The sequence below is a fragment of the Schistocerca nitens genome, chromosome 1 (assembly GCF_023898315.1).
Source record: "Schistocerca nitens isolate TAMUIC-IGC-003100 chromosome 1, iqSchNite1.1, whole genome shotgun sequence".
NCBI classification, from domain to species: domain Eukaryota; kingdom Metazoa; phylum Arthropoda; class Insecta; order Orthoptera; family Acrididae; genus Schistocerca; species Schistocerca nitens.
The window spans coordinates 199,964,749-199,991,292 of NC_064614.1; the positions used below are offsets into that span (position 1 = coordinate 199,964,749).

A 26,544-nucleotide genomic window follows, 5' to 3' on the forward strand; every position below is an offset into this window, starting at 1 on the left:
GGTCCTAGAATATATTGTACGAATGGGAACAGATAATTCAGAGGGTGTGGAGTTAAATGGAAATATTAAGATATTGGGGTATGCAGATGATCTAAACATCATTAGCAATAGGAAACAATCTGTAACAGCAAATGCGAATGCGTTAATCAGGGCTAGTGAAGATGTAGGTCTAAGGATAAGTGAAGAGCCGGCCGCGGTGGTCTCGCGGTTCTAGGCGCGCAGTCCGGAACCGTGGGACTGCTACGGTCGCAGGTTCGAATCCTGCCTCGGGCATGGATGTGTGTGATGTCCTTAGGTTAGTTAGGTTTAAGTAGTTCTAAGTTCTAGGGGACTGATAACCACAGCAGTTGAGTCCCATAGTGCTCAGAGCCATTTGAGCCATTTGATAAGTGAAGACAAAACTAAATACCTAGTTACTACTAGAATGCCAACAGCAGTAGATCGGGAAATGTTAAGAGTTGGAGACATGCAGTTTGAAAAAGTGAACACATTTAAGTTTCTAAGCGTGGACATCACTTCGAGAAATGAGATTGAATCCGAACTGAAGAAGAGATTACGGGCGGGAAATGCGTGCTACTTCTCACTGAATAGATTACTTTCATCATGGATATTGTCTAGGAATTTAAAGATTTGAATATACAAAACTATTATTCTACCAGTTATGCTGTATGGGTGTGAGACTTGGTCTCTCACTGTGCAAAATGAAAAGCCGTTTCGAGTATTTGAAAACAAAATGTTGAGGAAAATTTTCGGAGCAAAAAGGGATGACATTAGCGGAGAGTGGCGAAAATTGCATAGCGAAGAGGTTCACGAACTCTATTCAAGCCCTGACGTAATCAGTATTATTAAATCACGTAGGCTGAGATAGGCGGGTCACGTAGCTCAAATGGATGAAGGCAGAGCAGCGCGCAGAGTACGGGTAGGGCACCTAGAGGGAAAACGTCTTGTGGGGAGACCGAGGCGTAGATGGGAGGACAATGTGAAGGCTGATATGAGGAGCCTAGGTATTGAAGGTGAATGGAAGGAAATAGCCCAAGACAGAGACAGATGGCGAAAATACGTTGCTGTGGTAATGGACTCTCGAGTCCGGTATGACCAGTGAGTGAGTAAGTAATGTACGATACCATTGAGTATCGATATCTAAAGTTTAATACAAATAACTTCACATATACACATATTCATAAGAAAATAGTTGTTTCATACTTAAACATTCATATTATACAAATTTGTATTAACGTTGAAGCATTTCATTTAAATTTTTTTAAAATTCAGTTTTACTATTACAAAGCTGTACCAGCGATTATCATCGAAAAAGTTGTAAACTCTTTGATTTTATATTATATCTCCGCTCTTCTTCGTTGTGCACAGTATTGGCGGGAGATTAGTTGAAAATGGACAGCCTTGGCGGAAGAGCAGCTGAAAATGGACACTCTTCGCGGAAGAGCTATTGTAAATCGAGCTGATGTGTCTTCAGAATACTTCTGAAGGCAGAAGTATTCAGCGTTCATATTTAAGTGCGTGCGACTGTTGTGAATATAGCTGTTTCAGAGTTCAGAAACTTTATTTCTTTCAATAATCGAAGTCACACGAATAACACAGTTCTTTCGCCAGTTAATGCTTCTTCGTATCGAAAATAGGATTCGAGAGCAGTACCATATCCCACAGAAGAGAACCAGACCACTAACGAAATAACGAGAAAATAATATTTTATAACTGTAGATGTCGAGAAGAAGGGATCGGTTGGTAGGACATGTTTTGAGGCATCAAGGGATCACAAATTTAGCATTGGAGGGCACCGTGGAGGGTAAAAATCGTAAAGGGAGACCAAGAGATCAATACACTAAGCAGATTCAGAAGGATGTAGGTTGCAGTAGGTACTGGGAGATGAAGAAGCTTGCACAGGATAGAGTAGCATGGAGAGCTGCATCAAACCAGTCTCAGGACTGAAGACCACAACAACAACAGATGTCGATGATGGGTTCGATGCAACTCACTTAAAATAATTAATCGAAGTCTGTTTTGAAGACATACCATTGAACATTAAGGATGAAGACCCCATTAGATACGTTAATCGTAGTTGTAAGATTAAAATAACACTGTTGCCGATTCGTACCTATCGAGCAGATATTGCACTGGACACTATCGAGCAGATATTGGGCTGGGCACTATTAAATCTGTAAAAGGGTAGAATTCAACAACGATTCATCTCGTTTTTGGATTTCAATGAGAACTATTCAGTTTTTATTACAATGATTTTCTTTTTGTTGTAATAATTTCAGTAATATTAAATCTATCACTACCATTCATGCTTTGTCCTCAAAATATTAAGCCTGAGAGCTGAACTTACTACACAAAGATAATTCTGTGTGCTCAAAGTGTTATTCGCACTCCTGCAAAGCGTTCATTCCACTGGAACAGTCCATCGCAGCCATTCTGCAGTAGAACAGTGACTCGTTAATACATTCGCCCTACTGGGTGTTAGTGTCTACAAAGTCTTCGTTCCCTCCGAACATTCCATCACATCTGTTCCGTGCAACATCTCTGACTCATCAATAGCTCTGCCGGAACGGGGTGTAACCAAGCAGATTAGCATCTATGGAGATATCCTAAAGCTGCAAAACTGAAGTCAGCAACTTACACACTCTGCACATTTTTGTAACCAAAACATTGCGCTTAGCATGTGTGTACTGTATTGTTATTCATCGAAATACGAACGTAAATTTGTGTACTTTCGCTGCCTACGGATGAACAAACAGAAGCGGGAAGTCTTTTATTACTTTCTACAGGCAAATGCTTTAGCTAAAATAATACTTTTGGTTTTCACTCAGTGACTTTTGTGTTTACAATATGCCGTTTCACGAAGGACAGCACAAGGAAGAGCTTGTAAAAGAAGGCTTTGCGACGAAATATAGCACACCAGTCTAATACAGCTCAATAAATTCAGAACGGTTCCAAGAAATTCAGTTTGATCAAACATCAGCGTCATGTGTTAGCATCAGAGCCTTGAATTTTTTCATCGTTTCTGTCATACATGCAGAATTTAAGTTACAGTAACTTTTATTAACATAAATGATTGTTGTAATGTTTCAGTGCATGATGCTTACTCATTTGACAGAATTTGATATTAAACTTGTTTGCCTTTGCTGTTGGCAGCTTGTGTCACAGCAGCTGTCTATGCATTGTATATTTTACTTTAATGTTTACGTATGAGATAATTTTATGCATCTGTTTGTTTTCTAGTGTTGCCAAAAGACGTTCTATCCCATGGCATTCTAGTTCATATCAACAGATAGTTATACACTGTGTGAAGTAAACAGGAAAAGCATGAAGAAAATCAAGCTTCATTAGCAGCCAAACTGTCGTCTCAAGCAGCGAAATACTTATTTGAATCATGTGATAAAAGCCTTGCAGAAGACGACCTACATATAGAAAGAATATTTCAGTGCTTAACGCTGTATGTAATGTCAATGAATAGTTGTTGTTCTCGCAAAATATGGCTCAGCTTTGAGGACTTTTGCAGCAATGCTTAGTTTTTATTCTACACGAGCATATGATTAAGTCAAGGTTATATTTGATAATTGTTTGCCACATTCTAGAAAAATAAGTCTCAGGAAAGTGGGGCACTTGGTTTCACAAGTGATGCAATATGTATGTCCACAGAATATTATTGATTTAGTAGTTAGTGAAGTTATGAATAAGTGTTTAAACAAGACTATATTTCTGAACTTGAATTTCTTACCCTCGACATCAGTGATCGCTTGATAATCACATGGTATTATAATCTACACTGCTTGACAACTGCTAAGAAACAGAGGCATTGTTGGACATGAATAATCAGAGAATGATGGACGACATGGAACAGACAGAGTAAATACGCAATAGAGGTGGAGTAGTAAATTTATGGCGAAGAGTGGTACAGATTTCACCACATGGGAAAGTACGATAATAGACATAAATAGCGCTTATGTTTGACGCAGATCAGACTCCAAACATTAAGGTCGATATCGGACTCTCAATAACGAATATGCCCTCCTCGGACACTAATGGACACTTTGCACCTGTTATTCTTGCTGGCTATCAAACTGTTGAGGACTCCTTGGGGTACATTGTCCCACTCCCCTCTCAATGCGGTTTTTAGTTCTTGCACGGTTCGGGCAGAATGTGTTCGTTGAGAAACTCCTCTGCTAAGAGTATCTCTGGCAAGCCCTGTAGTGTTTAAGTCTGCGGAGTATACAGCCCGCTCAATACATTCAAAATCTTCACTTTACAGTGTGTGCGACACATCAGCTGACCTGTGTGAGTAGACAAGGTCGTCTACATATAGAAAGTAGGGACCTATTGCACGCCTAAACAGACGGACGTGATTCACAATACTCTCGCTGCAATACCTCTGTACTGGAACAGTCCCTCGCGGAAAGATATGGAGCGTTGTTCGGCCATTGTGCGTAATGCCTACCCGTCCCATAACGCCAAGGCCATACCTACGACGTGGTTGCGCTTCCTCTTCACACTAAATGGTGGCCAGAATCGCCAGCCACAATGAAGCGGGATTTGTCGGGGAACATCACTCTGGACCACTGATGCGAAACCCAGCCAACATGCTCCCTGCACCAACGGCCTCTTCTCGACGATAGCACATGTGAAGTGGAATTCATTTAACAGGCTTCAGAGCATACAAACCAGCCGATTTAATCGTCGTGAATTGGTTCTGTGAGAGATACGCGTGCCCAGTAACAGTTGCAAGGTCTGCAGCGACCTGCCTAGGAATGAGATGTGTGTTCCTTTCCGCCAGTAGGCCTATGTATGGGTGCTCTGCGGTGTGTCCGCATCTCGTGGTCGTGCGGTAGCGTCTCGCTTCCCACGCCCGGGTTCCCGGGTTCGATTCCCGGCGGGGTCAGGGATTTTCTCTGCCTCGTGATGGCTGGGTGTTGTGTGCTGTCCTTAGGTTAGTTAGGTTTAAGTAGTTCTAGGGGACTGATGACCATAGATGTTAAGTCCCATAGTGCTCAGAGCCATTTTTTTGCTCTGCGTTGTGGTAGTCCGTGTACAGCCACCGGCGTGCTTTCGCCTAGCATTTCCACCTTTTTAATCGCGGGATGACACTTTTGGGCTGGCCGAGGTGGCCGAGCGGTTCTAGGCGCTGCAGTCTGGAACCGCGCGACCGCTACGGTCGCAGGTTCGAATCCTGCCTCGGGCATGGATGTGTGTGATGTCCTTAGGTTAGTTAGGTTTAAGTAGTTCTGAGTTCTAGGGAACTGATGACCTCAGATGTTGAGTCCCATAGTGCTCACTTTTGGACACACCCATTACTTTAGCCACTGTAGTGACACGTTGACCAGCTTCGAGCCGTCCAACTACTCATCCACGATCGTAAGTACTCAAACGACGTCTTGTAGACATGTTTCAGTACCACACGGAATGTCACACTAATCGGTTCCACAATAACCTTCGTCAAACCCCGTACTACATAAACTGTCCACTGCACACAGAGCGTTCGTGCACAGGTTTTGCTTCAGTTAACTGGTCCCGCCCTCTACATTTCATTTTACTATCATTGGTCGGACGTTCCCTAGCAATTTCCGGATCTTCTGTAGCAATTGGCAGTTGTTTCTAATCAAGTGTCAGTTGGAGTGGGACTGCTGAAAGTCGTTTCACACAGAAACAACAGTAAGCGCAAATACATAAACCTAATTATTTTTGAAAGACAGTGAACTAGATTTGACACAAACTACATTGTTGATAATTTGCAAGTTTGTTTTGTTTGCCGGCCGGTGTGGCCGTGCGGTTAAAGGCGCTTCAGTCTGGAACCGCGTGACCGCTACGGTCGCAGGTTCGAATCCTGCCTCGGGCATGGATGTGTGTGATGTCATTAGGTTTAAGTAGTTCTAAGTTCTAGGGGACTTATGACCACAGATGTTGAGTCCCATAGTGCTCAGAGCCATTTGAACCATTTTGTTTTGTTTGTGAAAGTAAAATAAAGATTTACTTTCACAGAGCACTGGAGTATTGTTTTGTTGCATATAAAATGATCATTTAAGTGTGTAATTTTATGTTGGCAGAAGAGCCAACACCGTGTTACGAGTGGAGGCCGAAATGCACGCGTTTTAGCTCACGCAGGCTGGCGTGAGGAGGGAAGAACTGTACTGATGTGATGTCTGGAACATGACAAGGAATGAGAATTCAGAAAGCGGACGTAATTAGTTTGATACTTAACTTTAATCCATTAATGATAAACGTCGCTCTTGACGGTACATGAGTCACAAAGTAATTATAGTAACTGAATATGGCGCCTTGCTAGGTCGTAGCAAATGACCTAGCTGAAGGCTATGCTAAACTGTCGTCTCTGCAAATGAGAGCGTATGTAGACAGTGAACCATCGCTAGCAAAGTCGGCTGTACAACTGGGGCGAGTGCTAGGGAGTCTTTCTAGACTAGACCTGCCGTGTGGCGGCGCTCGGTCTGCAATCACTGATAGTGGCGACACGCGGGTCCGACGTATACTATCGGACTGCGGCCGATTTAAAGACTACCACCTAGCAAGTGTGGTGTCTGGCGGTGACACCACATATAACTCATTTGTTGTTGAAAGTACTTTTCACAGACATAGTAGCTGAATATATGTGCACTAGTGATTGTAATGTTTTCTAACTGGTTTGATGTGGTCCGCCACGAATTCCTCTCCAGTACCAACATTTTCATCTCAGAGTAGCACTTGCAACCTACATCCTCAATTATTTGCTGGATGTATTGCAGTCTCTGTCTACCTCCACAGTTTTTACCTCAACAGCTCCCTGTAGTACCATTTAAGTTATTCCCTGGTGCCTTGACAGATGTCCTGCTGTCCTGTCCCTTCTTCTTGTCAATGTTTTCCGTACATTGCTTTCCACGCCGACTCTTCGGAGAACCTCCTAATTCCTTATCAGTCCAACTGATTTTCAACATGCTTTTGTAACACCACATCTCAAATAATTCAGTTCGATTCTGTTCCGGTTTTCCCACAGTCCACATTTCACTACCATGCTGTTCTCCAAACGTATACTCTTCGAAATTTCTTCCTCAAATTGAGTCCCATGTTTGATTATAGTAGACTCCTCTTGGCCAGGGATAGCCTTAATGCCAGTGGTTGTCTGCTTCTTATGTCCTCCTTGCTCCATTCGTTATGGGCTTTGCTGCATAGGTAGCAGAATTTTTTGCTGCGTAGGTAGCAGAATTCCTTAACTTCATGATCGCCAATTCTGATGTCAAGTTTCTCAATGTTCTCATTTCTGCTACTTTTCATTACTTTCGTCTTTCTCTGATTTCTTCTCAATCTATGTTCTGTACTCATTAGACTGTTCACAACATTAAACAGATCCTGTAATTCTTCTTCACTTTTCACTGAGGATAGCAGTGTCATCAGCGAATCTTATCATTGACATCCTTTCACCATCAATTTTAATCCCACTCTTGAACATTTCTTTTATTTCCGTCATTGCTTCTTCGATGTATAGCTTGAGCAGTAGGGGCGAAAGACTACATCTCTTTCTTACACCCTTTTTAATCCAAGCACTTCGTTTTTGGTCTTCCTTCCTTACTGTTACCTCTTGGTTCTTGTTCATATTGTATATCACCCGTCTTTCCCTAACGTGTACTCCTATTTTTCTCAGAATTTCGAATATCTTGCACCATTTTACATTGTCGAAGGCTTTTTCCAGGTCAACAAATCCCATGAGCGTGTCTTGATTTTTCTTCAGTCTTTATTCATCGACGGCAACGTCAGAACTGCCGGTCTGGTGGCATTGCCTTTCCTAAAGCCAAACTGAATGTTATCTAATGAATGCTCAATTTTCTTTTCTATTCTTCTGTATATTATTCTTGTTAGCACTGCCTACATTCTGAAAATCTTATATTTTGGTAGTGAAAGGATCGGAATAATCTTGTGCCGTTTGTACTTTTAAGCTTTACAGCTATTAGTCCAACTTAAAATCATCGGCTGTTTTGCCGCGACGTAGTCAATGCTTAGCGAATGAAATTTCGCATCAACAAATTAATTTCTGCCTTATTATGAGTATTCCTCCACGAAAGTATACCTAGATGTGACTGTCAATTCAGTGGCTTGAAGTAAAAAGGGCAAGTTTCACACAAGGATTTAAGGGATAAATCTTTGTTTTGGTCACGAAAAGCTGGCGGGCTGCCACTCCCCATGGCGTCAGTCAATGCCTGTGCAAATGTACCGGCATCTCCCTCTATAGGAACCTCCTTGGATGTAGATCGTGGTTGTGACGCTATCGTTCCTTCAGTCGCAATTTACAGCTGCGGTCTGCCAAGTGCAGAGACGTTCCACTGAGCAGACAGTGTCACCAGTCGAGCGAGGAAGCCATAGCACGTTTACAGATCCAAATATGTTGTGGGTTCCTCACTGCAGTCCTGTATTCAGTATTACGCAAATGTAGTATACTACAGGGAAGTATAACAATTTTATATTCGTTTTTCTCTGTAGTTGCGTATAGCCGTCAACTATGAGTAAAACATGGGATACTTTTGTGTAAGTGACGAACGTAATAAACTGCACATTGCGATACATGCTGCCAAACACTATACTATTTGAAAACGAGAATGGGTAACCTATTACGAAAGTTGCTGTTACATAACTTACGTTATGTATCTGCGGCCATGCTGACTCTTTCAGCTGTAATAAGAAGTTCTTGTTCATGCCTGTGTTTCTACAGGGAAACAATAAATTAACAACTTTGTCCAACATATTATCTCGTTCGAACAGGAATGTTGCTATCTGTTACTCGTAATCAATAGCTCAGACCATACGCAACACACGTGTACACGCGCACGCACACGCACACACGCATTAAATTCTGTATACGGATTCCCAGCGTCACAAACTCGTCTCCAATTACGTACAACGCTGACGGAAAAAATTGCAACACCAAAAAATAATTAATGTAGAATAATGAAATTTCGGGATTACATTTGTCTAGGTAACGTATTTACGTGGGTAACACTGCAAGATCACATGTTAATGTAAGCGCGAGATAAGCCATTTCAGTTAGGAAATGCTGGTACATTAATAACCGATGTAACCGCCAGACTGTTAAATGCAAGCATGCAAACGTGCACGCATTATGTTGTGCAAGTGTTGGACGTCACTTTGTAGGTTTGAGTTCCATGCCTGTTGCAGTGCCGGCCGAAGTGGCCGTGCGGTTAAAGGCGCTGCAGCCTGGAACCGCGAGACCGCTACGGTCGCAGGTTCGAATCCTGCCTCGGGCATGGATGTTTGTGATGTCATTAGGTTAGTTAGGTTTAACTAGTTCTAAGTTCTAGGGGACTAATGACCTCAGCAGTTGAGTCCCATAGTGCTCAGAACCATTTGAACCTGTTGCAGTTGGTCGGTCAATACAGGGATAGTTAATGCAGTTTGTAGATAACATTGCAGTTGTCGTCCGATCAAGTCCCATATGAGCTCGATTGGAGACAGATCTGGTGATCGAGCAGGCCAAGGCAACATGCCGACTCTCTGTAGAGCACGTTGGGTTACAATAGCTGTATGTGGGTGAACGTTATCGTGTTGGAAATTACTTTCTGGAATGTTGTTCACGAATGGCAGCACAACAGGTCGAATCACCAGATGGAGTCAGGGTTCGTGGGACAACCAGGAGAGTGCTTCTGCTGTCATACAAATTCGCATCGCAGGCAGTAACTCCAGATGTAGGATAAGTGTGTCTAGCACGCAGACAGGTTGGTTGAAGACCTTCAACTAACCTCCTTCTAACCAACACAAGAGCATCACTCACACCGAGGCAGAACCAGCTTTCATCAGAAACACAACAGATCTCCACCTTGCACTCCAGTGTGAGCTCTCGCTTGACGCCAATGAAGTCGCAAATGGCGGTTGTTTGGTGTCAGTGGAATGCACGCTACAGTGCGTCTGGCTCGGAGTTGTCCTAGAAGTAACCGTTTTGTTACAATTCGTTGTGTCACTGTGGTGCCACCTGCTGCTCAAATTGCTGCTACAGATGCAGTAAGATGCGCCAGAGCTATACGCCGAACACGACCGTCTATCGTCTCGGTAGTGCCACGTGGCCGCCCGGAGCCCAATGTTCTTGCGACCGCACATTCTCGTGACACAGCTGCCAGCAATCATCTAGGCTGTATTCCCGTCAAGTCTTTCTGTAACATCGCAGAAGGAACATCCAGCTTCTCGTAGCTCTATTACACGACCACACTCAAAATCAGAGAGATGTTAATAATAGCGTCTTTGTCGCGTTAAAGGCATTCTTACTGATATCAATTCGCCAGCGTCCAATCTCAAAGGTAACTAACGGTCACGTCCGTTTGTAACACCGGAAATGCATATCCTCCTATTTCCATCTATTGCACTGCAAATATTTTTCCTTATCTTTTTACCTGAAGATATAACATTTCTGTGTCTTTGTATATTGTAATTGTTTTACTATTTGTATATATATGCATTTATGTCAATGCATAATTGGTTTGTTTTGTGAATATTATTTGTATTTATACGCTGGGTCTGGCCTAGGGAAAACTATGCTATCGAACGAATACATCGATAGGTCGTGTGGAGAACCAAAGTGTTTAGCATCTTTGGTAGTGTGAACTCGGCCGCGTGGAGCGCGGGCATAGGGGAGTCTGGCTGGAGGAGGGCAGTGGAGCAGGTGTGTCGTGTGACGCTCCCGCGAGTTGCCGCGCTTTCGGGGTTGGGCAGCATGTAATTGCGCTCGACTTGCTATGATAGTTTCTGACACGGTGTCGCGGACGGGAAGCGTTAGCTGGTTCACATCAAGAGCCCGTTTCGGCTGGAGACCGTGACGAGAAGAAGGCGTGCCAACATCCAGCTTCTGCAACAGCGACGGCCGACAATGAGTGACTGTCGCCACCTCCTCGATCGACGACTTCAAACCTTCAATCAACCAACAAGGAAGACTGGTAGCACGTAAAGTTTCAGAACTGTATGGCAGACCTCAGATTTTCAAACTGTTAAATTTTTCTCACTAAATTACAGCAACGTAGCATGAACCTTTGTTGCTCATTGTCCCAATTGCATTACCAAGCAGGGTCCTTCCTTTTCCGGAATGAACCCGAGTGTCGTTGAAATTCAAACGCCAGCATTAAAGTAATATCATTCGATTTCACTGCTTTAATTTCAAAGTTCAGTTAAGGTATTCATAGCTGGCTACAATATTTAGATTACACAAGCCCAAACTAAGAGTGCGAGTTTTGTTACCGAATTTTAGCTTACCTGTGACTGCAGCTCAGCTTGGTACGTACTAAATTTTACTATTGTTAATTGTTCAGAATCATTTAATTCAAGTTCAAAGTTAAACTTCTTGTTTCTAAATTGCGTAGATTCAAGTAGCTTTTGAAATGATTGTTAAGGTAGCCCAAGACTAACCGTATTTTATTGAATTTCGATGTGCTTCAGAAACAAAGCTCACTGTTAATTTCAGTCACTAAATTAACTTTCAATTTTCCGGTTTTATTAATTCTGTTGCTAAATTAAGTCAGAGTGTAGCGAAATTTATTACTTCTGACAAACTTTCACTTTTCACACTACACGTGTCAACCTTCAGTTGCTACGCTTCTAGTGCTAATTATATGTGTAATAACCTTTCTTTTTCAGTTACTATAGTAATTGTCCATAGGACTGGCGACCGCAATTTCCCCCAAATCTCAAATATCTAATTACCGCTAGTTAATTGTTAACGTAACGGCCGCACATTTACTTTCTTTATTAACTTTACCCCTTTTCAAAATTAATTTCCACCAGTTTTATTTGCATTTTTCCTCTCATTTAGATGTAACACTTTCCTCCCTCTTTACCGACAGATTAGCTTCGGTGACGATTGCTTTTCCCAAATTTCCATTAGGTACACGCGGTTTCATTTTTCACTGTCATTAAGGTCGATAAGTGAGGGGGAGGTTACACGTTACCGCGTATATTTAGAACAAACCTGATTTGCACCCTCATAGTGGCATTACTAGCGCCACTCTTACGCTATTGGTGTGAAATCTGAATAGACATCATCTTTCGGATGTAGAAACGTGCTCACCAACTTTCGTTTATGTCACACAATTCCTTCTTTGAGGCCGGCCGCGCTGGTCGAGCGGTTCTAGACGCTACAGTCTGGAACCGCGTGACCGCAACGGTCGCAGGTTCGAATCCTGCCTCGGGCATGGATGTGTGTGACGTCCTTAGGTTAGTTAGGTTTAATTAGTTCTAATTTCTAGGGGACTGATGACCTCAGAAGTTAAGTCCCATAGTGCTCAGAGCCATTTTTGAACCTTCTTTGAGTTAGGACTTTTTTCCGTCAGTATATGTAGACATGCTTTGTGGCATAGAAGTAAATATTGTCAAGTATCATTACCAGTCTTCGAAGACTGATGTCCAAAGATTACACTGTGTTGCAAGATATTAACCTTCACGACCTGCTGTCCTGTGCTTCTGAGATATGAAGCTTGAATACACTACTGGCCATTAAAATTGCTACACCACGAAGGTGACGTGCTACAGGCGCGAAATTTAACCGACAGGAAGAAGATACTGTGATATGCAAATGATTAGCTTTTCAGAGTATTCATACAAGGTTGGCGCCAGTGGCGACACCTACAACTTGCTGAAATGAGGAAAGTTTCCAACCGATGTCTCATACACAATCAGCACTTGACCGGCGTTGCCTGGTGAAACGTTGTTGTAATGTCTCGTGTAAGGAGGAGAAATGCGTACCATCACGTTTCTGGCTTTGATAAAGGTCGGGTTGTAGCCTATCGCGATTGCGGTTTATCGTATGGCGGCATTGCCGCTCGCGTTGGGCGAGATCCAATGATTGTTAAAGAATATGGAATCGGTGGGTTCAGGAGGGTAATACGGAACGCCGTGCTGGATCCCAACGGCCTCGTATCACTAGCAGTCGAGATAACAGGCATCTTATCCGCATGACTGTAACGTATCGTGCAGCCACGTCTCGATCCCTGAGTCAACAGATGGGGATGTATGCAAGACAACAACCATCTGCACGAACAGTTCGACGACATTTGCAGCAGCATGGACTGTGAGCTCGGAGACCATGGCTGCTGTTACCCTTGACGCTGCATCACAGACAGGAGCGCCTGCGATGGTGTACTCAACGACGAACCTGGGTGCACGAATGGGAAAACGTAATTTTTTCGGATGAATCCAGGTTCTGTTTACAGCATCCGTGTTTGGCGACATTGCGATGAACGCACGTTGGAAGCGTGTAATTCGTCATCGCCATACTGGCGTATCACCCGGCGTGATGGTATGGGGTGCCACTGTTTACACGTCTCGATCACCTCTTGTTCGCATTGACGGCACTTTGAACAGTGGACGTTACATTTCAGATGTGTTACGACCCATGGCTCTACCCTTCATTCGATCCCTGCGAAACCCTACATTTCAGCATGATAATGCTCGACCGCATGTTGCAGGTCCTGTACGGGCCTTTCTGAATACAGAAAATGTTCGACTGCTGGCCTGGCCAGCACATTCTCCAGATCTCTCACCAATTGAAAACGTCTGATCAATGGTGGCCGAGCAACTGGCTCGTCACAATACGCCAGTCAGTACTCTTGATGAACTGTGGTATCGTGTTGAAGCTGCATAGGCAGCTGTACTTGTACACGCCATCCAAGCTCTCTTTGATTCAATGCCCGGGCGTATCAAGTCCGTTATACGGCCAGAGGTGGTTGTTCTGGGTACTGATTTATCAGGATCTATGCGCCCAAATTGCGTGAAAATGTAATCACATGTCAGTTCTAGTATAATATATTTGTCCAATGAATACCCGTTTATCGTTTGCATTTCTTATTGGTGTAGCAATTTTAATGGCCAGTAGTTTAGTAATGGGTGCCCTCTTGCAGGACGCCGTTCTGTTGTCAGTCAGGCAAGCAGCGGGAGCGTCACCTTGGCTCGCCATATCTAGAGGGCAAGGTGTTCCGACAGCAAATTACGTTGCCGGAGTCGCCGACAACCTGGCTAAGCGCGTTAAGGCGGGAGCCGGTCCGCCAGGCAGGCGACGAGGCGGCCGCACCCGGACGTCTGACGTCTTCCGTCGGCGTGCGAAGTACGTCCTCACACATCACTTGCAAACGCTCAGACTTATTAATTGATTTTTCGAAGTCTGTATGTCAGGCTGTTCTAAGTCACCCATTCCCATCCGTGGTCCGGATAAAACCTGCACCATTACGCATTTGGTTTTTGGCAGTGCTAGTTATTCATCATGACCCGGCACAGTGACGAAAAGCAAGGAAGAATGGTGTGTTTCCAAAATACCCTTGACATTGAGATCAATGCAGAGGGAACACAAGATCAGGCTCGACAAGGACAGAAAAAGAAATCGCCGGTGTCTGTTTCTAAGGAACAGTCGAGTATTTGTGTTAGTGGCTTACAGAACACACGGAAAATCCACTACTACAACTTTTTTTAATTTAATTTAATCGTATGCCACCCCTCCCCTTGCACCCTCTCCTTCCACCCCACCCCCCTTTTATGGAAACAACTTCAGCGTTGCGGTCTTGTTCGCGAAGGTAAACGAATAAACACGCTGTCACGTAAAATTTTTTCCGGTTCTAGAACATCTTCCCCTGCAAGTGTTGGATGATGGTTGGCTGTCTGTTCAGGAGAGCACGCTTGAAAACCAGAAGCTTCAGGACTTTTATGAATATTTTGTGCATCAGTGGCCCGATAACAGGCACATGCCAAGAGATACGTGGAACTGCAGTGGAAGGTGCCATCACATTAATATGGATGGAACCGTTAAACATTTTTACTGGTCAGTAATAAGATCATCGAGGAGACACAAAGTACCAGAACCACCAGTTTGATCGATTAATTTTAAATTTAGATGGGGAAAGAAAGCAGTTGTTAAGACAGATGAGACCATTGCAAAGGCGTTAAAATGACTCGAAATTAACGGCAACTTAAAATCATTTCTAACTTGTGTGGCCTAAAGACAAGAATTACAGTGAAGAAGAAAACGTCACAACCTTTAGAAATGATGTAAATGTTAAAAAGTAATGTAATGCACGTCACGCTAATGAAAATCTTGTAAATATTGTAACTAAATTTAACGGGGGACAAAAAGAGACTAACTCCTGCCGATATTAGATGATAGAGCGCAGCAATCAGTCGTCCTTTTTTTTTTTTTTTTTGCAAGTTTTATTATGCAAATCCAGATTTCGGCTAGTGCCTAGCCGTTATCAACGCACTATTTTTTAATCCCGATGCATGTTAGTTCCTTGTTGTTCGGGCGTCAGTCACAGTTCTCTGAATACTCATCCTCCCGATGTTCTCTGGAAACGACACAAAGTCGCCTAAATGTTTCTTGAAATCTGTAAGCTATTCGCTAATGAAGACCGACAAGACTATTTCAAAGGCCACGTCTCTTCTAGGGAACCATCGCATCGTATCACAGACTACAGTGCGCTCTGCTCCACTGGTAGACTTCTCAGTGTGCCTGTACCTGCGAAAGCAGATTATCCTAGCAAGAGCCGCAGGCTCCGTAGAAATGTCTCTCGGTAGAAATGTCATTCCGTACAAGTGTTCCAACAGCTTTACTGACACACATACTCGTAAATGACGCTCGACTTTCTGCTTCAGAAGATGAAAATTTTTTCCAGTTTCAACACTGCAGCCCAGTCAGCAATCGTGATAATCTAATATATAAGGAACTATCAGCGTCGATTGCGGTAATGAAGCCAACCTTTACCTAGGTTTCAGCCCAAATAATTGAGCCTTCTTCAGAAGATATACCTCAAACAATAATTTGTCTAAGAGGTTCAAATGGTTCAAATGGCTCTGAGCACTATGGGACTTAACTTCTGAGGTCATCAGTCCCCTAGAACTTAGAACTACTTAAACCTAACTAACCTAAGGACATCACACACATCCATGCCCGAGGCAGGATGCGAACCTGCGACCGTAGCGGTCGCGCGGCTCCAGACTGTAGCGCCTAGAACCGCTCGGCCACCCCGGCCGGCTCTAAGAGGTAATGGTCTAGAAATAAAACTAAAGAGTGGTACATAAGTACTAAGTCAACACCAAGACTTAGTTTAAGCTCTGGCCTGCGCCTCGTCTCCATGGACGCTATGCGGTGGGCCTCGGGAGCTCACATGAAATTAAGTAGGACTAGATAACGCACTGCAAATTACCATATTTTTTACACGTAAAACATAATTTGACTTATGCTGGTCATTTTCTATTACATGGCGATGAAGTGGCGTTGTTCGTTCACTCACGCGTTATTTTTAGTAATAAGATAAAAAATTGATCTTTGCAATATTCTTAATTCAGTGCGTGTCAGCAATAAGAAGTATGTCTACATCAACTGATAAAAACACCTACTAGACCATCTGTGTACAGGTTAACCGAGATTATTGCATTATGGTATTTACATACTACAGTTTCGCTGTTTTATGTCCTATGTCATCTTTCATTAATAACGATGGGTGCGTTATGCAGCATTCGTTGTGAAAGGACCGATATATTCTAATAGTGTAAGTCGGGGTAGTGTGTTCGAACTTATATAAATCTATGCATAGTTCGTTACATTTTAGCCATAACCTGGTGCAGAGGCTTTATGTTTAAGATTTTCAACCTTTCTATAGGTTATTTGTTTTAAGATATAACTGTGTTGGTTTTTTATCTATGACAGTCATGGTCTCAGTTAGACATGCGCAATGTTCCCCGCCACGTTGATTTGCAGCGCGTTATCTAGTCATACTTAGTTCCACGTGAGCTCCCGAGGCCCACCGCCCGGCGTCCATGGAGACGAGGCGCACGCCAGAGCTTAAGTCTTGGTGTTGACTTAGTACTTATGTACCTGTGACTACGTCTATTCAGGGGGTTTAGGTTTTATTTCTAGACCATGACCTCTTGGACAAATTATAGATTCAGGTATGTCTTCTGAAGAAGGCTCAATTATTTGGACTGAGACCTAGGTAAAGGTTGGTTTCATTACCGCAAACGAGGCTGATAGTTTCTTATATATTGATGCAAATTTTCTATAGTGTATGAATAAAAGTAGTACTAGTCCCCTTGCTGAAAATGCAGCTAATGAAATAATCGAAAACATCAACTGATGGTTCAAGAAAAATGGATTATCACTCAATCCTGACTAAGCAAGAGGGGCGTTCAAGAAGTAATGCAACACACTTTTTTTCTCGTCCAATTTCGGTTGACAAATTGCGGAATTTGTTGTGGAACATCGTGGAATATTCCCGCTTCAGCTCCTATAGAATCATAAAGATCCGATGAGTGGCTACGCAGTACGTAGCCTTCAAAAACGCGTCTGTAACTGAGGTGCGTTTCAAGCAGAGAGCTGTCAATGAGTTTCTTTTGGTGGAAGACCACAGTATGGCGATATTCAAAGACGCTTTAAGAGTATCTATGGAGACTTGGCAGTGAATAAAAGAACGGTGAGTCGTTCGGAGAGGTGTCTGTCATCATCGCAAAAAGATTGCGCAAACTTGTCCTGTCTCCCACGCGCTGCATTTTTGGATCGTGCGGACACTCTCATTCGCAGCGCAACGGATCACAGTCAAATGCCGCGCTGCACAACTGGCAACTGAGTTATTGCTGCAGCAAGATGTTGGCTCCGACGTCGACCAGTAGAGTGGTAACATGCGTGCATGCAGGCCGTACCAGTAAGGTGGCGTATGACAGACGTATTTAACGGCCATTATGTTGAAAAATGGGGTTTTGTAACCAAAAGAGTGGGGAATAATATTGTGTGCTGGAATCCTTAATAAAAGCAACCGGGTTTAAGAAAAAAATGCGTGTCATTACTTGTTGAACGCCCCTCGTCCACACAGTTCAAGAGTTCTCATAGAACTCCACAAGTTGTAAAAACTAAGCTTCTTCAAACAGTCCGCCCCCGGTAGCTGAGTGGTCACGGTAGCTAAAAGTGTTCGCTCAGAGGGCTGCTCGCCCTCTGTAGTAAATAAAAAAAAACTGAGTAAAGGAATCAACGATCAACTTGAACGGACGTCCTGTGATGTCCGCCCAGACCAAACGCAATGAACAATACCGAAAAAAAAGTGGCCAGCGCGACAGAATGTCAATACTAACGGCTCGGTTTCGATTCGCGGCTGGGTCAATGATTTTCTCCGCTCAGGGACTGGCTGTTGTGTTGTCCTAATCATCATCATTCCATTCTCATCGCTGCGCAAGTCGCCGAAGTGGCGTCAAATCGAAAGACTTCCAGCCGGCGGTCTACCCGACGGGAGGCCCTAGTCACACGACATTTTACTTCTTCAAGCAATGAAATAAAAGAAGTAGAAAGTGTTATGTTTTTGCGGCTACAGATAGATCACAACCTTAATGGGAAAACGCAATGCCCAGAATTAATAAAGCATCTTAATTCTGCTGCGTCTGTAGTAGTTATAGGGACAGTATTTTCAGTCTGCAGAAGCGTGTTGTAAGAATTATGGTGTTGATTAGAGAACATTCTGCAAAAACCTCTTTATAAAATTTGGTAGTCTGACACATATTTTACAATATATTTATCCATTAATGTCCATTGTCGTCACCAATATTTCTCACTTCTCAAAAGAAATTGAAAAGCTTGAATTTAACAGTGGGACCATAATCAAACTCGACAAAGACCTCAGTGGGTTTACATTCGTACAGAAAGGAGTCGCCTGCATAGGTACACATGTATTTAACAATTTGATAGAGGACAATCAACATTAGCCGGCCGCTGTGACCGAACGGTTCTAGGCGTTTCAGTCCGGAACCGCGCTGCTGCTACGGTCGCAGGTTCGAATCCTGCCTCGTGCATGGATGTGTGTGATGTCCTTACTTTAGTTAGGTTTAAGTAGTTCTAAGTCTAGGGGCTGATGACCTCAGATGTTAAGTACCATAGTGCTTAGAGCCATCTGAACATTTTTTTTTTTCAGAAATCGTTAAGGGATTCAGTATTCCGAGATCAACAGTGTCAAGGGACTGCTGTAAATACCATATTTCAGGCATTTTCCCTCATCACAGATAACGCAGTGGCCGACGATCTTCACTGAACGACTACCAGCAGTGGCGTTTGTTTAGAGTTGTCAGTGCTAACAGACAATCAACATCGCGTGAAATAACCGCAGAAATCAATGAGGTACGTATGATGAACGTATCCTTTAGGAAAGCGCGAGGAAATTTGGCAGTAATGGGCTATGGCAGCGGAAGACCGATGTCAGTGCCTTTGCTAACAGCACGACATCGCCTGCAGCGGCTCTCCTGGACTCTAGACGACTGGACAACCATGGCCTGGTCACATGAGTCCCGATTTCAGCTGATAAGGGTTTATAGTAAGCTTCGAATGTGGCGCAGACTCCACGAAGCTATGGAACAAAGTTATCAGCAGGGCCTTGTGCAAACTGAAGGTGGCTCCATGATCGTGTGGCTGTGTTTACACACAACGGACTGCGTGCTCTGGTCTAACTGAACTATCATTGACTGGAAATGGTTATGTTCGGCTACTTGGAGATCATTTGCAGCCAGTCATGGACTTCATCCTCCAAAACAACGATGTCATGCCACCTGGACACAGTTGTTCGCGATTGATTTGAAGAATATTCTGGACTGTTCGAGTAAATGATTTGGCCAGCCTGATCGCCCGACATAATCCCATCGAACATTTATGGGACGTAATGGAGAGGTCAGTTTGTGCACAAAATCCTGCACCGGCAACACTTTCGAAATTACGGACGGCTATAGAGGCAGCATGGCAAAATATTTTAGCAGGGTATGTTCAACGACTAGTTGAGTACATCCCACGTCGAGTTGTTGTGAGGGTTGGTTGGGTTTTTTGGGGGAGGAGACCAGACAACAAGGTCATCGATCTCACCAGATTAGGGAAGTACTGGGAAGGAAGTCAGTCGTGCCCTTTCAAAGGAACCATCCCGGCATTTACCTGGAGCGATTTAGGGATATCACGGAAAACCTAAATCAGGATGGCCAGACGGGGGATTGAACAGTCGTCCTCCTGAATGCGGGTCCAGTGTCCTAGCCACTGCACCACCTGGCTCGGTAGTTGTTGTGCTACACCGAGCAAAAGGAGGTCGCACACGATATTATGAAGTATCCCATGATTCTTGTCACCTCAGTGTACTTGGTATAACTATTAGGTTTTCCAATTACTCAGCTTGAATAACTGTAGGTCTACAATTGCGGCATGAATCCTCCTCCAGGCGTACCTTAAAAGCTGCGGGAAGCAGGACAGGCAGCATCTTTCTAGAAACTCGTCGACATCTGACAGCCAGTTCTGCCTCGTCTAGCTGCTGCGTGTGTTGCAAACGACGGCGTCTCACGATTTTAATAAGTATAAAATACTGAAACAAAACAACTATCTGCCTATTGGTGGTCTGTCAGGAGCGCCCGAGCGGGGATTTCCGGAGTGTGGCAGCGAGGCCCGGATGCGGCGGCAAAGTTAAGGAAGGCGGTGTTTACGAGGCGGTCAGCTGCCATTACGGGGCCTCCCGGATGTGGCGCGTCTTTGATCGGCCCTAACTCAATACCTGCGCCGCTGCTCCAATGCAATTTCTGGCGAGTGCCGAGTGCCGGCACTGCCGTGGTCGGGCGCTGCCGTCGTTGCACTCCATCCGGGGCCCGCCGTGCTACCTCCGCCCTGCGGCGAAACCTTTCCCCCATGACTCAGAAAAGCCACATACACTACTGGCCATAAAAATTGCTACACCAAGAAGAAATGCAGATGATAAACGGGTATTCATTGGACAAATATATTATCCTAGAACTGACATGTGATTACATTTTCACGCAATTTGGATGCATAGATCCTTAGAAATCATTACCCAGAACAACCACCTCTGGCAGGAATAACGGCCTTGGTACGCCTGGGCACAGAGTCAAACAGAGCTTGGATGGCGTGTACAGGTACAGCTGCCCATGCAGCTTCAACACGATACCACAGTTCATCAAGAGTAGTGACTGGAGTATTGTGATGAGACAGTTGCTCGGCCACCATTGACCAGACGTTTTCAGTTGGTGAGAGATCTGCAGAATGTGCTGGCCAGGCCAGCAGTCGAACATTTTCTGTATCCAGAAAGGCCCGTACAGGAACTGCCAGATGCGGTCGTGCATTATCCCGCTGAAATGTAGGGTTTCGCAGGGATCGAATGAAGGGTAGAGCCACGGGTCGTGTCACATCTGAAATGTAGCGTCCAGTGTTCAAAGTGCCGTCAATGCGAACAAGAGGTGATCGAGACGTGTAACCAATGGCACCCCATACCATCACGCCGGATGATACGCCAGTATGGCGATGACGAATACACGCTTCCAATGTGCGTTCACCGCGATGTCGCCAAACACGGATGCGACCATCATGATGCTGTAAACAGAACCTGGATTCATCCGAAAAAATGACGTTTTCCCACTCGTGCACCCAGGTTGGTCGTTGAGTACACCATCCCAGGCGCTCCTGTCAGTGATGCAGCGTCAAGGGTAACCGCAGCCATGATCTCCGAGCTGATAGTCCATGCTGCTGCAAACATAGTCGAACTGTTCGGGCAGATGGTTGTTGTCTTGCAAACTTCCCCATCTGTTGACTCAGGGATCGAGACGTGGCTGCACGATCCGTTACAGCCATGCTGATAAGATGCCTGTCATCTCAGCTGCTAGTGATACGAGGCCGTTGGGATCCAGCACGGTGTTCCGTATTACCCTCCTGAACCCACCGATTCCATATTCTGCTAACAGTCATTGGATCTCGACCAACGCGAGCAGGAATGTCGGGATACGATAAACCGCAATCGCGAAAGGCTACAATCTGACCTTTATCAAAGTCGGAAACGTGATATTACGTATTTCTCCTCCTTACACGAGCCATCACAACAACGTTACACAGGCAACGCCGGTCTACTGCTGTTTGTGTATGAGAAATCATTTGGAAACTTTCCTTATGTCAGCACGTTGAGGTGTCGCCACCGGCGCCAACCTTGTGTGAATGCTCTGAAAAGCTAATCATTTGCATATCACAGCATCTTCTTCCTGTCCGATAAATTTCGCATCTTTAGCACGTCATCTTGGTGGTGTAGCAATTTTAATGGCCGGCAGTGTATATTCGCAGATAACGACTTCGGGAATTGTACTCGTATTTCAGAGATTTTATTCTGTGTTCACTTCACAGCTAACGACCATGAAGGCGGAGCATAGTGCTGAATTTTGAGCAGAGATATACGAGTATTTTGCAAGAATCTTACAAGGGCAGCATCACCGATTTTCTTCAGATTTTGTAGACCTTTAGTAGGCCATTAAAGCAACTTAGTATGCAAGTAATAAGGTACACTACTCTGAGTAGTTTTACGTGTCTGTCATGTGCCTTATGTATCTGTGCGAAGGTGCCGGACGTTAGAGCTCTTGAAAGACAGGTGACTGTCATTCGAGATTCATAAGACGAATGTGTATGACGCGGCAGTTCGAAACTTGTTCAAAATTCCTCATTAATCTATTTTTTCATCGCTGGTCACATTATTTAATTAATATGACATTTGAGATGTAATATAATGAAAAAAGCCACATGTATTTGCATGAAGTTTTAATCTATGTTTTCCATGTCTGTATGACAAATACCATCCTGCAACGTGTGATGTCGAATGCACATCCGAAGAGTAATTGAACTAGGGTTGAATGAAAAGTAATGCCTCACCTTCGTTAATTGGTTTTGAATGGGAATATTTTAATAAATCGAACGCAGAAATAATCCTTAGAATGTGATCTTTAATTACCAATATTCACTTTTCCACAGAATCACAAGCCAATTGAATACATTTTTGTCAACGATCAACAAACTTTCTGAAGTCGTCACGGAAGAAGTGCACACTCTGTTTCCGCAGCCACAGTCTCACAGTTCTCTCAACGTCTTCATCAGAAGCATAATGATGTCCTCGCACATCATCTTTCATTATCGGGAACAGATGGAAGTCAGACGGTGCTAGCCGGCCGCTGTGGCCGAGCGGCTCTAGGCGCTTCAGTCTGGAACCGCGTGACCGCTACGGTCGCAGGTTCGAATCCTGCCTCGGGCATGGATGTGTGTGATGTCCTTAGGTTAGTTAGGTTTAAGTAGTTCTACGTTCTAGGGGACTGATGACCTCAGATGTTAAGTCCCATAGTGCTCAGGGCCATTTTTTCAGACGGTGCTAAATCTGGACTGTATGGAGGATGCCCTACGGTGGTGAGTTTCAGTCTCTGAAGTTCTGCTGTGGTGGCACGTGAAGTGTGTGGTATCGTATCGTCATGCTGCAGGAAAACATTTCCCTTTTCCTTTCGGACCCCTGTTAACCGTCGTTTCAGAGCTCGCAGCGTTGTGATGTAACGCTCTGAATTTATTGTTGTTCCACGATCAAGGAAATCAACATGGATAACGCCATCTGCATCCCAGAACACTGTGGCCATGATTCTTCCAGCTGCGTCTTTAATTTCTTTTTTCTGGTGCGAGTCTTTGTGTCGATATTCCATAGACTGACGTTTCGTCTCCGGGTCGTAATGGTGTACCTACGTTTCGTCTCCTGTCACAATTGAACGGAGAAAGCCTTCACCTTCATTCTCATAATGCGAGAGAAGTTCCTGGCAAATTACAAGTCTGTGCGCTTTCATTTCAGCAGTCAGCATCCGGGGTACCCATAGTGCAGAGATCTTCTGATAGCCAAACAAAGCAATAATGTGACCCACACGTTCTTGTGAAATACCGATTGTGCTTGCAATTTCTCTCTGAGTGATATGATCGTCCTTAATCAATCTGTCAACATTTTGCTTGTGCAACTCTGTGGTTGCTGTCACAGGACGTCCAACTCTTTGTTTGTCACGCAGGTCAGATGTTCCCACCTCAACATCTTTGAACTTAATCGCCCAAAACCGCACAGTACTCACATCCAAGGTTACTAAATAATAAGGTTGGACAGTAAGCGCTCTGCTCTGCCATTGGCTGGCCTAGTGACGTCAGCGTGGAAGCAAGCGCTCACAAGCAGACGACACGGAATGCGCGTTTACGTCAAGTTTTTGGCGGAAGATTTTGTTTATACCAGAAATGAGATGTCTAAACTGCTTTTCTGCAGCTAAAATATTACAGTTAAAACTGATGAGTTATATTCTTTCGCAGCTTATGCCTCACACATCGGTAAAATGTCAGATCACAACCACACTGACACACACTTGAAATTCGAAACCTCGGCTCAAATAAATCAGAAACTATTCATTTAATCGCATTGAAATGAATTTACTTAAGAGCTCGAAATTGCACACACTTGTTTGTAAGAACAGCATTCCTTCTTTCTAAAGCCGCTATAGTAATCATCAAAGTAACTTTATCTGTGTCTGAAAAAAAACCTGTCATCTGTACATGTGCTCCTATTATGATGTTTCTTATTTGGTGACAGCTTTTCCAGAGTTCCCAGAGATCTCTTATGTAGTTCTCGTTTCTTATACCGTTTGGTTCTGTCTTCTGTTGTGGGTGACACATTGACAGTCGCACTACAGCACGGCAAATTGCACGAAGGAACTGCATCTGGCTTGAGCATTCTTTTTCGGGACAAATTAAGCAATTCAGACTGTAAATCCCTTAAGTAATCTGTTTCTGCGAAATGGTGAGAACATATTCTTGCATGCGCAACATTTACACTGTCTTTCCTACAACATTTCGACAACCATGGTTTTTGTAATGTTTCATTACGCGGGAAACATCCCTTTGTGCTCCAGTTGTACGAAAAACAGGCCTTTACAGCACAGCCTGGCAATGTAAAAATTAATTTTCTCACTCACTTGTAGATTCTCCAATAAGAATTTCACAGGACGAACCATAAACTATAGAACTGGCGAACACAATGTTGATTCCGCTGTTCACTATCGCAAACTATTTCAGTTCCGAATCAAATATCAATTACAGCAAAAACCGTTAACACTCCCGAATTCCGAATGTTTCCGCTGTTGACTACCTCAGAAGAAAGAACTCAATCAAAATACTCCTTCAAACACAAAACAACACAAGAAAAACAATCACACACAATTCGAACTGTGTACTGTTTGGCACAGCTGCTTCCACCGTGACGTCATGCGCACAACTGAGAAAACACGTTGCTTTCTGCGCATAGCTTTCTGCGCCCCCCTGACTCACATCAACACAATCACCATAAACTGCTTTCATTCTCTGATGAATCTCCTTTGGGGTGACACCTTCTGCTGTCAAGAATTCAATGACAGCACGTTGCTTAAATCGCATTGACCGACCGTCTGCGTAGGGTTCTATACTTTACACTGTAACACTACAACCGATCAGTGGTAAGGCTTCCCGCCAACTGGAGCTGTAGAGAAGATGCTACGGAACAATCCAGTACCTGCCGCATACCAATGTTGCGAACTGTTGAAGAGTTACGAAGCTGGAGGTATTACTTTTCACTCAACGCTCGTACATTACTCTTGTGATCTGGCACCTTGTGGTTACTGTATTATTGATTGTGAATAATGCCATTCGCGTCATTATTCATCGAGTTTTGACTTGGGCTTTTGAAGCCTGTCCCTCGTCCTTGAAAATTTAATTGCGAGTAGTAAACAGTCAAATAAAATATGAAATCCACAACTTCATGGAAATGCACGTGGTTTTTTTCAATTATATTAACTCTCAAATCTGATATGAATTAAATAATGTGATCAGTGATGAAAAAAAACTAAAGTATACTCCGTCCGAACAGGCCTGGGAAGGCCAAACGGCACCGACCGACCGCCGTGTCATCCTGAGCCTACAGGCGTCACTGGATGCGGATATGGAGGGGCATGTGGTCAGCACACCGCTATTTCTCAATCAAGTAGCTCCTCAGTTTGCCTAACAAGGGCTGAGTGTACCCCGCCTGCCAACAGCGCTCGGCAGATGGTCACCCATCCAAGTGCTAGCCCAGCCCGACAGCGCTTACCGTCGGTGATCTGACGGGAACCGGTGTTACCACTGCGGCAATGCCGTTGGTAGTGATGAAAAAAAAAAACGTAGATTAAAAAATAAACGTCAGCAGTAATTCGAATCGTCGCCTCGTTCACGATCCTCTCGCACAGAGTTTACCCTTGCCAGTTGTCTAACATGACTTTTTGCGGGCTGCACCTTAGCGCAGATACAACACTTACATAATTGACACGCAGAACGTCTCTTCTGATTTCCCCCCAAATTCAATAGTAGTGCACCTTACTATTGCAAATTATGTTGTTTCAATGGTCTACTAAAAGTGTACAAAGTTTGAAGTAAATCCCAATGTCGTGGCCGCCCCTTGTTAGCACATCTGGCTTCCATAAGTTTAATGAGAAGTCAAAGAAACGTTTTTGGGAAATAAGGAGCTGTTGACACCAAAAATGAATATTTGCAACTGGATAGCGTATTTTCAAGTGGTGTCCGCAGGGGTCGATCTGTGTATTAGTCTTCTGGGACAACTTGTAAGTAGGCTGTTTAGGTTTTCTTATTGGTAACGCCACGTAGCGCTCTGTATGAAATCACTAGCTGTGCTGTGTGCAGTCTGTGGCTAGTTTGCATTGTTGCCT

At 44.0% G+C, this 26,544-nt stretch overlaps 1 protein-coding gene across 1 annotated transcript in view; it reads right to left on the reverse strand.

Moving 5' to 3' along the window:
• Positions 1-26,544, reverse strand: part of LOC126235080 (sodium-dependent dopamine transporter) — a 644,375-nt gene that overhangs the window by 357,943 nt on the left and 259,888 nt on the right. The gene's annotated exons all lie outside the window — the stretch shown is intronic.